Genomic DNA, 14,291 nt, shown 5'->3' with positions numbered 1-14,291 from the left:
TAGGTCAAACTCAGAGTTCACAGTCACAAGGTCAAAGGACATAATATGAAATAAAAAGTCTTACCATTAGAAATTTATATACAAGATATGAAAGATCTACCTTAAATAGTTCAGGACATTAAATTGGTCACACTTTTGTCAAAGATAGATCAAACTTCCAAGTCAAACTCACAAAATCACACACCATTGGATCACATCTTAGGACCCCATTGGAAATAAGCAAGATTTATAAATTGCTTTCGTGGGTTATCCTAGGCAAAAATTTATTTATAGAATATACTTTATATTGTCTGTGATAAGACCTGATGCTGTGATAAGCATGTATTTTTGATAATGATGTTGTTGGCGGCTATAGCTGTGGTATTATCTGGAGTGCTATTGCATACATATAACAATGTGTCAAAAATTCATTTGTGATTCCTAATTGACATTATTAATGTATTTTACAATGTATATGATTAAGATTTGTAATTTATCTTATGCTTTGCCTGAATAAACATAATAATAATAATAACCACATGAAAGGTCTTTTGTAAAGAATGCATATGCAAAATAAGAAAGCCCTCGCTTATATAGTCTAAGAGATATTTTTAAATTTTTCCTTTGAACAAACTTGAATCTACTCTATGTCAGGAAGATTTCATGTGAATTTCCACTTTTCTGACCAAGTGGCTCTTGAGAAGAAGATTGTTAAAAAAAATCCAAATACATTTTGAATTTAAAACTTTAATCCCCAATTCTGGTCCCACCCTACCCACAGGGACCATGGTTTCAACAAACTTAAATCTACTTTATATCAGGTTAATTTCCACTTTTCTGGCCCAGTGGTTATTGAGATCAAGATTTTCAAAGATTTTCCCTATATATTTGCATGTAAAAATTTGATCCCCTATTGTGACCCCATCCTACCCCCGAGACAATGGTTTTAACAAACTTGTATCTGCACTATGTCCGGACGCTTTCATGTAAATTTCAACTTTTCTGACCCAGTGGTTCCTGAGAAGACTTTTAAAAGACCTCACCAAAGTTTTGCATTTTCGTGATTATCTCCTCTTTGAAGGGGGCCTGGCTCCTCGTGTGAAGAAACGTAAAAGCCCTTCGCCAAAGGATGCCCTGTGCCAAGTTTGGTTGAAATTGGCCCAGAGGTTGTGGAAACGAAATCGAAAATGTAAAAACGTTACGGACGGACGCCAGACAAAAAGTGATCAGAAAAGCTCACTTGAGCTTTCAGCTCAGGTGAGCTAAAAACCCAGATTCCTAACAATTTAGAATTGAAACTACAACCTCGATATGGCCTCAATGCCATAGTTTTCCCATCAAAGTTAATACATGTACACTTGAAGGGAACAGATAAAAAGAGTTGTCAATAGATACGTGGTTCAAAAGAAAAGAAAAGTGACAATTCATCATTTAAACTATTTCTTCATTGCTTTATTAAAATTTCAATATTGACAATAATCTCTCAAATATGAAGAAGCATATGTGAACACCTCAACTGGTACACATCTCAGTCCCCCCTCCCTAAACTAATCAGCCTTTAAAAGTGTTAGCTTGTAAATGCCGAGCTTTACGCATGCATTGATTAATATCAATGCTCATTTTAAAACTCATATCAATGGAGATGTTGTAATTAATATTTGATAATTTTACATAATGTATTAATTTTTTTTGCTCTCAGCAATTGAAATATAGACGCAATAGGCATCAAATAAATTAATGCGCGCATTATGTCAATAATTCAGTTGAAGAGAGCAACTATTACTCTACATTGTATCAGAGCCTTAGAGGTATATTTATTTCATATAATATGTTCAATTCATTCAATTGTCCTATGCCACAGTGCTAGTATTAGTAGTATATTTATACTTAATGAAAATATAGAGGGCATAAATCATTTTCAGGGCGTGTTGTGTAATTCAAAAGATCTTTGTTAAAATGTGAGCATCAAATTAATAGTTGATTTGTTCAAGTATATTCATAATTGATGTATTCGATGTATTCGCGAATTTAGAGAAAATACAATTATAACAGTTTGAAAATATGTGCATTGTGTGTGAACAAAGTAATAAGATAACAATATTTCAAAAATTAGAATTCATCTAAATTAATCAAAATTTTTAGTTAAGAATAAAAAAGCGAATTTAAGATTCAACTAATTATACCAATTCAAATCGTCCCACCGCTGATGATACACTGAAAAGGTTTTTGTGGTTCTCTCTCTCTTTCTCTCTCTCTCTCTCTCTTTCTCTCTCTCTCTCTCTCTGGCCGAGAGGTCAGAGCGTTCGCCCCGCATGCGGGAGGCCGGGGTTCGAATCCCGGCCGCGACAGACCTAAGTCGTTAAAACAGGTAGTGATAGTTCCATGCTTAACGCTCGGCATCAGGTGTAAATGTCACGGGTCCTCGGAGATGACCTTAAAAACGGATGACCCGTGTCACAGTAGGTGTGGCACGCTAAAGAACCCTCACTGCTCAATGGCCATAAGAGCCGATCATAGGCCTAAATTTGAAGCCCTTCACCGGTCTTGGTGACGTCTCCATATGAGTGAAAAATTCTCGAGCGAGACGTTAAGCAAGATACATCCCCTCTCTCTCTCTCTCTCTCTCTCTCTCTCTCTCTCTCTCTCTCTCTCCCTCTCTCTCTCCCCCCCTCTCTCTCTCTGAAACATCTGTTACACATAACACGTGTATACACGTAACATATATACGCTTACATGGTTCTGCTATCAGTAATACGGCCATACAGGAATGTGGCAGGCATGTATAAAACAACAATAATTCATTATCGTCTAAAGTCAGCAAGTTAAACATCTTGTGTTTAATTTATCATTAGACTGAAGTGACTACAACACTCCAATCCTAAATGAGCGTAAATAATAGTATCTTTTCTAATCTAAATAATCACATTTCATTACATGTATTAGTTAGTCCCCGAGGGTCTCTACAGCCCAGTAGCTAAGTACTTCGTTACTAGCTTGAAAATACGGATGTATATTTAATTGCTGTTATAAAATTTAGAAATTCATTTCAAAATTAGGGATTATCTCCCTCATGCATAGCTCTTATCCTTGGACGAATTTGGCTCCACTTTTTTGGCACGCTGTTTTTGGCTATATTTAGCTTTAAAACTTCATAGTTATTTTTCGGATTTCAGACATTTCAGTTGAGCATCACTGAAGAGACATTATTTGTCGAAATGCGCATCTGGTGCATCAAAATTGGTACCGTATAAGTTTTACATGTATTCAGATTGATAAGGAGATGACCTTTTAATTCAATTCAAACAGTGATTCTTTGTTATATCTCTTTAGCTATTTCATATATTATGAAACAAATCTGTCAATTCCTCTTACTAGAAAATGTTCATGGGGAGGGGGATGGGAGTGGGGGGTGCATGTCAGTCGTGGTCAAATTTTTCTAGTAGAGTTTTGCGAGTAACTGTAAAATGCAAAACGAAAGGAAACATAAAGAAATAAAACGAAGGTTAAAGAACCGAAACCTACCGAAACAAAATCGAATCGAAACGAAATCTAACGAAACAGAACGAAACGAAACAGATAACTGTTTCGTTAGAGTTCGTTTCGATTTGATTTTGTTTCGGTAATCAATTTCTTTAAATTTACGGTGTGATCGTTGTGATGAGCAAAGACACAATTTGAATTGGAAATTTTTAAATTCTATTTTCTCATTTAAGGCCATTTTTAATGTTTACAAAGGTTATCCAAGGTATTTCTAATGATCAGCAAACATCTGAATGTCAGTTGTCGAGTTAAAAGTGAGATACAGTACTCGGAATTTTTTGTTACATAAACAAGGCTTATGCCATGTTTTTGTTTACATATAGATTATACTTAGAAGAAAATATCATGTTTTAACAGTATATGCGAAAGTTTTTGGACCACACAGGACATTCGGTCCAGTGTAATCAATGAACACACCGGACCGAACCAAATTTTGTCAGACCGAAAAACCTAATGTAAAAAAGTGAAACACATATCATGAAAATGCAAAACCAAGGAAATCTTATTTATTATACTAGTAATACTATACCAGGAATCCCTCCCGTATAATACTTTAGACAGTCCATGCGGTTTTAATCAATTCATTTACGTATTTGGATGTGTGCTATTTTTTTTTAATTATAACAAACTCCGCATCGAGATAGTAAAGCTCAAAACCGGACATTGAGACATCGGACATTCCGGTCCGGTGTAAAAAATGATGCATCGGACCTGAGGCACTGCACATCGGTCAGGTCCGACGGTCCGATGTCTTTCGCATAGACTGTGTTTAAAACAAAATGAGATGTGAAAAATACTAGTAACTGTTTCATTGTTTTCAGAATTAACTTGTGATTTTAAAAAATCTGCTTTAAACGAAAGTTTTTACTAGTATATTTAACGGTATAAAAACTAAATGCATAATTAGGAAAAACAGATGAAAATGGAACTAGTGAAAATGGGTTGTAGTGTCTCTTACATGTACCCACAAACGTTTGTTTCATATTCTTCATATAAGCTTTGATGATCTTTTAAAAATACATATGTACTAGTATAATTTTAGATAAAATGTTCTATCGTTCAAGTGATAATATTAGAACTACGGACCAGGTTTAAGGATAGAATGCGCCCCATATACCCGCAATGTAGCAAGATAAGAATTGTACTCAGTACATGTTTCGGTAAAACCATGTCACATATCATTAATAGTTACCTTCACAAATGACTTGCCATTAATTCCATTTGAAAGAGAACTAAACCCTTTGAGTTTGCTTACAGCTTCCATGTTACCGGAACTTGTCTTTGCGTTTGCGCTCAGCTCCCCAAAAAGGAGATATGACCTTTTACAGATAATGTTACTGCGATCTTTGCTACGCCGTTATTATACAGGAAAATTAACTTGTAGTTTCAAGTAAACGCTGTAAATTAAGAAATGTAAGTTATTAACAACATTGTAGCGTCAAATTAAATTGATATGAAGATTTGATATTCTTCTTTTGATGAATCCCGTGGGGGATCCGGGTTAGAATAGCTCCTCAGTACCCCCTCCCCCGGGATCCAGGTTAGAATAGGTCGACAGTACCCCTTGCTTTTCGTAAGAGGTGACTAAATGGGACGGTCCTTCGGATGAGACTGCAAAAACCGAGGTCCCGTGTCGAAGCAGGTGTGGCACGATAAACACCCCTCCTTGCTCAAAGGCCATAGGTGGCGAGCATAGGCCTATATTTTGGTAATTACAGCCCCTCACCGGCAATAGCGACGTCTACATATGAGTAAAATATTCTCTCGAGGGACGTTAAACAACATTCAATCAATCTTTTGATGAAAATTGTTTCATTAGCCCTGGTTAAGAATATCAACCAGATTGCAATGGCAAACACATGTTTTCTCTCTAGCCTGTTCGTCTTCATTTCTACAGGGTTAAGTGATTCCGTGTCCATTGCACATCGTAATCATTTTGTCTTTCTCGAGTGGGACGTTAGTACCAATCTCTGTTTGCCTGGGACTTACAGTAGGGCGTGACTCGGCGCTACGTATTTACTGCCTGTCAAATGGTGACCTACATTCTCATTGGTTGCAAGATTAGCACATCAATATTCACATTACACAAGTAAAAAGTATACTGACTGATTGAAAACTTTTTTCTATGGGTTATAAAACGCTCTTGTTGTTTATATGCCGTATTTACATATATATTGCATTTGTTATCTTTGTAGATATGCTTTCCGGAGCACAGACACTTCGTCATTATTTACATGTACTTATTTCCTTTCGATATGTTTGTTTGCGGAAGGGAAAGGAATGTATCATAAATACAATGTAGTATGTTTACAAGGGAATACAACAACATTTTGTAAAAAAAAAAAAAAAAAAAAAAAAAAAAAAAAAGGGGGTGGGGGGGTGGGGGTGGGACTTAAAACCAATTTGTTTCATTTTATAATGCAATTTGTATAATGACTTTCTAGGGGATCACAGAAAAATTACCATATTTTTTTTTTTTTATAATTTATTTATTTTTTTGGTTACATACAATACATCAGACACTTACACAAACATACCTTTCATACATGCATACATCTCCCGGTGGTTTAGGTTACTTGCTGTACAATAGTGAAAGTAATAATAATAACAATAATACATGTACTAAAAATAATGACAAGTACATGTAGTAATAATTAATCAATTGCAAAAATATTTTCCCACTTCATCCATATTTTATCAAAGTTGTGTATTTTAAATGCTTGAATTGCAGCATATTTCTCTACATGATATTTAAACTTTAAGTGACATAGTAATCCAACAAGATTTGGTTCTTTATTCTGCATTAAACAGATAAATATGTATTGTTTAGCATATAGAATTATAAAGTTTATAGCTTTATTATTTAAAGACAGTGGAATTTCACCAAATATTATATTACCATATTACATGTACACACTCAGGTACATGTATATACATACATGTACTTAAATTGGTCTTAATATCAAACCTTATCTCAGAAACCTAAATTATCAAATATGGGAACTTGTAAGTCAAATAGTTGAAGTTTAAAGTATCTATTTACAATGGATCTACCAACACTATGTGAAATACTTCACAGTTAACATTTCAATATCTTTACAGTAACAATATTACGAGGTAAACAAAAAACAAAAATTGTGTTTGAGTTTACAAAAACGTCTTCCGTCGTATATGCAAAAATTTGCAAATCATAAACGGCTTCCTGTAAGTCGGGTCATGTTGGAAGGTCATCGAAATTAATGAAATTTAAAATGGTCAATTTTTAAAACTTTTATCATACACTGAAACTCAATTCAAATCACAAGATTGTCACAAATAACTCCCTCATCCCCGGGTTTCTCGCCACCAAATATTTGTTTTTATCACTTGAACAGTTGAATAGTTCATTAACTGCAATACAATTTGTGATCTGATCGCCATTTCATGTTTAGAATTTTGATTTGAAAGTGTTAAATTACATTGGACGACATAAGACTGACAATGTTCTGAACTGAAATTTACACTCATGCTTTTCATGCAGGAGCAATATACATGTGATAGAAAACAGAACAAATGTCATGAGATCGATTAATAGGTAGCGAGAAACCAATGACAGCGTTTCTTACAGTAAAGAGGCGGAACTAAAGTCATTTCAACTTTCTTTTCAGCACCAATCCGAAATCGCTGATGCGATTCAACTCTTTTAACCAATGAGAATCTAGGTCACCATTTAGCACGCGGTAAAGATGTAGCGTCAAGAAAGTCACGTCCTACCAAAAGTCCAAGGCAAACAGAGATTGGTACTAAACAATATGAAATCAATTAAAATAATTTTTGCGAAAGGTAGTCACTATACGTTTTATTTCTTTCCATATAAGGTAGTGGGCGGTTCTTCATTGGGCATTCGTTTTCGAAAACAGCACAGCGTTCAGATGACAATTTCCGGTAAAACAGCAGTCAATTTGAATCGAGAATTGTGACATTTCAAAGTGTTCAGTTTACAATTTTTTTAACGTATTTTTACAGTGTTAAGGACTTACGAGTTATCAGTGAGGTTAGTTGTATTCAATATTAGCTTTAAATTTACGCGTTTATGTAATCCTAAAATCGTTTTGAACCGATTCTGCAATTTTCTGCTACATTACGGGTATACGTGGTAACTGGTGAGGATCTGCCCAAGGCAAAGTCAAAATATTCTAACTAGTAAAACTTATGAAGTATTGATAAAACGGTAGAACCTAAGAATAACTTCCTGTTCTCTCTGTAATCGCAAGAAATATACTTTCTACTTCACTTGTTCATAATAAACCTTTTGAGTTTATAATAAAATGACCTTGTCATATCATATACATGTATCAATACATATTTTCCGTTTCCAGTCCGTTCCATTTTCCGTTCCGCGTTTTACCAACACCCCATTGTGCTTAATCCTTTTGAAATGTTTTGTAAATAAAGTATATTCAATTCAGCGCAAGTAACCAAACGTTAAGTCTAATACCATCGTAAATCAATAAATTAACAGCTACATAATCTTATACACACACATATACACGTATATTAGATTGATCTCCTAACTAGACTAAAAATATATTGTGGAATCTTTACGAAGTATTTATAACAAGCTATTTTTAGAATTACGGAAAGAAAGAATAACAGATCGATCTTTGTACTTTTCTTTCATTATTCAGCAGTTTCACAAATCTACCACTTCAATTTGTCCAGATAGCTTTAAGGCATTGCTTTATCTATGATCCTTTTGAGAGTAGATAGCATTAAATCTGTATATTCAAATTGGAAAACCAGAATGATAAAAATAGAAAATACGTGTGTTTTAAAATAGAACTAGGCCATTCCATTTATATAATGACAATAAACTAAATACTAACAGATGTAAATACAAGTATATATTTGACATGTACCTGTGATATTAGACTGTATGTATGCAATTTAGTACTGCATATTACATAGATTAAATGTAATAGCACTTTACTATTGGTGCGCAATTCAAAACATTCATATATTAAAAAATTCACACAACCTTCTAGCATGAACTACATGGACAGGGTTGCATAGTACTTTACAATGGTTTTCGTTTCATATATTATCTTCTGAATTGTAGATGTTCAAAGGGTAATATTTCTTTTTTATATCTTTATACATGAAGCAGTCATATAGAAAATGTAATTCATCTTGAACAGTAGTTATTCAAAAGTGACAAAAACGACATTCTTCTGGAACACAGGGTTTTGAATATCTACCAGTTTCAATTTCTAAAGGGTGGGCAGATACTCTTAGTTTTGTTAATCTAGAGCTAGCGTACTACTTTCGCAATTGGAAATTTCAAATAGTCTTGCAATTCATAGTTCTTTCTAATTTTACTGTAAAATAGCAATTTTCCACGTTTAGAGAATTCAGTATTTTGTAGTTGCATGTTAATATTATCAATATAGTAATTCTTCAAATAATTGTAGAATGTGCTTTATTAATATCTAATGATGAAAGATTTAGCTTATTTCTTAACTTTGACACGGGGCTGAACTGGGGTGTGGTAAAGGGAAATCAATATTAAATTAATATTCCTGCAGGTTTGTAATATATTTTTATATAATCAAATAAATATTCTTTGTACGTGACTTTCCATGCAAAATCCAATTTATAATTATAGATAGCTTAAAACATATTTCTTCTAAAAATATGCATTGAGGTAGTACACTTATCGTCATCGTAGTCATCATCATCATCAAAAGAGAGAAAAAGCAGTTACTATGAAGCAAAATTTTCTTCAAAGTCGAAAATATTCATCGGTGCTGAATAAAAGAAATACATAGCATAAAGATATAAAGTTTACCTTGTCAAGGGTCAAGGACAATTTGTAAACAGGAAGTTATTTAGTTACGTCACACACAATCCGGTTAAGAAATCATTATTTTGAACACCATCCACAACATTCCAAGCGATCGCGCAAAAAGTGGGAAGCTTGTACATACGTAGATTGTATTTGGTGTGGCTAAAACACGGAATGGAAAACGGAACGGAAAATGAAAAATATATAAATTATATTTTTCTCAAATAGCCTAGATATATCTGCAATAATGTAGCCCTCTCCGATTTTTTTTTAATTCTGACGTTTTCTAGAATTCTGTAGGATCTTCATAAAGATGCAAAATATTTTATTATGAATAACGTGTGCATAAACTCCGTGTATTTGTTTCTGATCATGGGCAGATCCAGGAATTGCGGTTAGGGGGGCACATCTTTTTATTAGGCTGGGGACCACCTATAGTTCCCCAGTGGGTCCAGGGCAAGGCCCTGGTGGGGGTCCAGGGAGCGAAGCCCCGGGAAGCTTCTGGATTTTACAGATTTTATAAGGCTTGAAATATGTCTAAGGACTATGTAGTAATTTTTAGTATTTTCTGTCTGTCATTTTTAATAAAATGACGCAAGTTTTAAGGATTTTTGAAAAAAAGTAAGTTCTCCCAAATTCCCTTAAATCCGCCACTGCTGATGCTGTTTATGTTACCGGGTGATAACTCAAACAAGTATACCGGTCACAAGGTTTATTTATCACAATCGCTCAGAATAACATCATTCACAGATCATCCAAATGTTTTCCGATAAATATCATCCAAAAGATTCTACAACAAGTAATAACAAATATTAAACATGCACACATTACATATGACACACGACATAAAATCACGGACAGACATGACAAAGAAATAATTTCATATTAAGCTTCATTAATCACATAAATAGAATTGTCTTTTCTTCATCAGATCACATCATTAATATAAAATCATAATTAATCAAATTTACTTAATATTATGCATTTAAACTAAGAACCCCTCCTCCCCGTGCTTCTATATTAATGTAAAGCCTACCTTATATGGGCTTATGCAAATAACTTGACAACCGGAAGTTCAGCCCCAGTACATTAGACATGACGCACAATATGAATAGAAAAATATAGAATATATCGGAATCAAAACGATAGAATAGAATACCAGAACTAGTAAGCTGCAGAAAAATATAGAATATATCGGAATCAAAACGATAGAATAGAATACCAGAACTAGTAAGCTGCAGGTTGAAAATCTATATATTGACTAAGAAACATATTATATCAACTTTGTGTAAGTAACGAAAGCCAACACAGTTTAGAATGATTGAAAATGTTGTATCTGCACCATTACGGAGATCCTAAGGAGATGTAGCCCTCTCCCAAAAGAAGTCTGAGAGGGCTACATAATTGCAGCTAGACTAGGTATTGCCTTTATACATTCATTAAATTATATCGATGCATATCAATTCATATCAATGGAGATGAGATTTATTACTCAATTATTTTACGCAACGTATTAGATTTTTACTCCAGCAATATTGGATAGACTTAATGGGCATCAACTAAATCAATGCATGCTGCCGCATTAATGTCAGTAATTGAATTGGAGAGAACAGCTATTGAACTTTTACCCTGAATTGTAGTTATTATTTCATGTAACATCAATTAGATTTACCTATGTCACAATGCTACGGTAGAAAATTCATTCACTGAATGAAAATATAGAATGCAGACATTCCTCAATTGCCACGTAATATATGATCCAAAACTTAATAAAAAAGAAATATTGTGCGCATTCGATACCTCAAAATAAAACATATATACCACGATATATACGATTATAACAATACATGGAGCATACGATTAAAGAACTACATGAAAAGCAGTGGCGTAGCTTCCATTGAGGTAACCGAGGCAGCTGCCTCGGTAAAAAAAAAAAAAAAACACCTTTTACGTTGTTAAAATGTCGATAGCTTATAGCTTCTGATAACCCAGACCCCCTGCCTCGGTAATATTTGAACCCAAGCTACGCCCATGAAAAGGCAAATCTAAATGACTAAACTTGTGAGAACTAGCCAAAATTGCTATTTCTGTATATGCGGTTCACAAGAAAAATGTAGTAGAGATGGTTTTAGATTTGATTGTCCAGGTATACTTACAGTGTATATGTTCAATCTCCTTTTAACTCTCTCCTTTTAACTGTATTTATCGACCACATCTTCGAGAAGTAAGCTACGACTCGTATCAATATTTCCGTCACAAAACACGGTGTTAGTATATATACATGTTTATATATCTAGAGTGAGACGAATGCGCGCGCATTTCATAGGACTGTAAAGAAACATTTGCCAAGATTTCTTAAGAATTAAAAAAAAAAAAAAGAAAAGAATGTCATTAGCATTTAGCATTTGTGTGTCCAGGGGTCCGTGTTTGCCCAACTATCTATTTTGTATTGCTTATAGGAGCATGCCAAGAAATTCTTAGCAAAATCTCCGGTATAGAAAAACCGTTATAAATCAGTGACCGCAATTAAGAGATAAGCGACGGCTGCTATTAATCAGCATATAATATGGCCCTATTGAAGCCAACGAATTCAGACCGGACGGGATTTCTTGGCATGAGGTCATGATTTTTGTGTATTCAACTAAAACACTCAAATAACCCCATACCGGCTCATTTGGTCATTTTTGAAAATTATTTTTGCACATTAATGGCAAAAATTACAAATTGTGACCCCCCCCCCCCCCTTGCACTTCACATATTTTGAATGAATCGTTAGAGAACGTTGTAATTTATCACTTGTTTAAATTGATGCCAATAATGCGCTAATGCCGAATTACGCTGTTGGAAATGCTCATTGTTACCCTCTCGTCTGCCGACACCGCAAAAACAACATCCTACGCAGAATTTTCGAAAGTTTGTACCCGCAAACAAGACTACACTTTTCACATGTGTGTAAACAGCCTGAGTGCATCTCAGGAAGTAGCCTCAGCTACCAACATCAAATAGTTCCTTTGTATACAACTGATTATTTCCGAAAATTACACAAAATTTCCTAATCAGGGGTACAAAAATTAAGAGAAAAGAAGAAGAGGAAATGAGAAGAATCGCGCAGGGGGAAAAATCATTCTTTTAAATATATGGAACTACCATTGACTAAGTTCATTTTGATTGGACAATTACCGGTGTGATACCTTTGCACATTAGACGATCGATCCCGATGCCGACATATTTTGTAGAATATTGAATATACCTTTCTGTCTGCAGAATGTGTATTGATACAGTAGTTCATATTTTTAAAATTATTTTTACTACCCCCCCCCCCCCCAACCCCACCCTTTCAAATTTCCCGTTCCAAACTCGGCTATCCCGTACTCGTTTACCATGCCAAGAAATTCTTAGCAAAATCTCCGGTATAGAAAAACCGTTATAAATCAGTGACCGCAATTAAGAGATAAGCGACGGCTACTATTAATCAGCATGTAATATGGCCCTATTGAAGCCAACGAATTCAGATCGGACGGGATTTCTTGATGTTATGAGATTGACCGCTGTTCGTTAGATCTTCACCTTTCATTATTGCTAAATCATGTTTGGGAGGTACATGTTGTATAAAGAAGTGAAAACTAAAAAGAGGGTGTTTCACCGAAAGCCAGAACTTTCCCTAATCGGAGCTTCGTGCCAGCACACTTGACCTATCACTGACCTTCATCCATATATTTACATTCACTGAATCTTTTTTCTTATATTTTTTTTGAAATTGACACTGCTTTAATGGTACATTGAATACATGTTTGTTGTGAACTAGAAAACTGACACGGTTTTTATACCTGTAGGATTTCCCAGTACTAACGACAAGACTAATACATTTTATGTGTCAATACATATATATAGTCTAAACATAATTTTTGAAATTATGAAAATTAAATTGTCATTTTTCGTCCTCTGAGTATCGGATACAATATATAAATATAGTTGAGGGTAACATTGAAAATTTTCACCTCGAGAAAACCATTGTCAACCGAGGCGTAGCCGAGGTTGACAATGGTTTCTCGAGGGGTGAAAATTTCAATGTTACCCTCAACTACATGCAATATTTGTTTTATTATACTGAATGTTATGTAAACTGGAAAGCAGATAAACTTACGTCTGCTGACATTTGATCAATCACTGTCATGCAATATTTCGTATTTGCGATGCGGTACTCGCGTTTATTACAAACGCTCAAACGACGTCGTCTAGCAATCTACGGCGAACCGTATCAAATATTTAATGCCCTATACTGTTACAGTCTAAAAGCTCTTATACTCGTTTGTATTATTTTCTACAAGAAACAGTTGGCAAATGTACATAACTCTGACCACAAAACAGATTATGGGAAATTTGATACGCATTAATAAAGTTCAACATAATTCAAATTACATGAACCCGTAAAAATTGATTCATCAGAGCAATATGCTACTGGAATACATATCATCTCCACTCAAACTGTTTAATGGCCATTTACATGTACCTTGTTTGGCGTTACAGTTTTTCTTCCAAAGCTTTAAAAAGTTCACAACGGTTTTTTGTAAAAGTCATCATGCCTTTGCCAACACCTTTCACTCCGAAAAACATTAAAAAAAAAAATTCGTAAGCAACCTTGACTATTAAAACACAAGTATTGCATGCTGTATTCGTCGTGTTGGTTGCGAGTTCTATTCACCAACTAAACAGAGTCCATGTTGGACACTTATTTCAAACTACGCACATTGTAATAAACAGAGATTTAACATGTAACATTTATAAAAACTAGAAGCGTGTTTGAATTAAGAAAACAAAAATCTAGAACGAAAAATTTAAATAACAAAAAGTGTTCGTGTGGGATTCGAACCCGGTCGTTTTAAAAAGAAAACATCTTTACATATAAATGTCGACGACTTTACCCACTGAAGCACGCAGTAGACCATAC

The 14,291-nt window shown here is 34.4% G+C and overlaps 1 protein-coding gene and 1 long non-coding RNA gene across 10 annotated transcripts in view; one reads left to right on the top strand and one right to left on the bottom strand.

Moving 5' to 3' along the window:
* LOC130046601 (uncharacterized) overlaps positions 1-7,667 on the top strand; it is a 40,573-nt gene extending 32,906 nt beyond the window's left edge. Inside the window, exon 3 of the long non-coding RNA XR_008801529.1 lies at positions 7,167-7,667. This is a non-coding gene — a long non-coding RNA (uncharacterized LOC130046601). The remainder of the gene's footprint in view (positions 1-7,166) is intronic.
* The window catches only part of LOC125672976 (uncharacterized), a 96,979-nt gene that overhangs the window by 49,779 nt on the left and 32,909 nt on the right, over positions 1-14,291 (bottom strand). For 2 of the 9 annotated variants that reach the window (XR_008801523.1, XM_056159607.1), the window contains exon 1: positions 9,347-9,507. The exons of 3 other annotated variants lie outside the window; for them this stretch is intronic. The gene's annotated coding sequence lies outside the window, so the exon portion shown is untranslated. Of the gene's footprint in view, positions 1-9,346; positions 9,509-11,499; positions 13,037-14,291 lie in introns of those variants that run through there. 4 more of the 9 variants (XR_008801524.1, XM_056159613.1, XM_056159611.1 and 1 more) reach the window with 4 other exon arrangements.

Source organism: Ostrea edulis, chromosome 3 (genome assembly GCF_947568905.1).
Source record: "Ostrea edulis chromosome 3, xbOstEdul1.1, whole genome shotgun sequence".
NCBI classification, from domain to species: Eukaryota; Metazoa; Mollusca; class Bivalvia; order Ostreida; family Ostreidae; genus Ostrea; species Ostrea edulis.
This window is presented reverse-complemented; position numbering and strand designations above follow the sequence as displayed.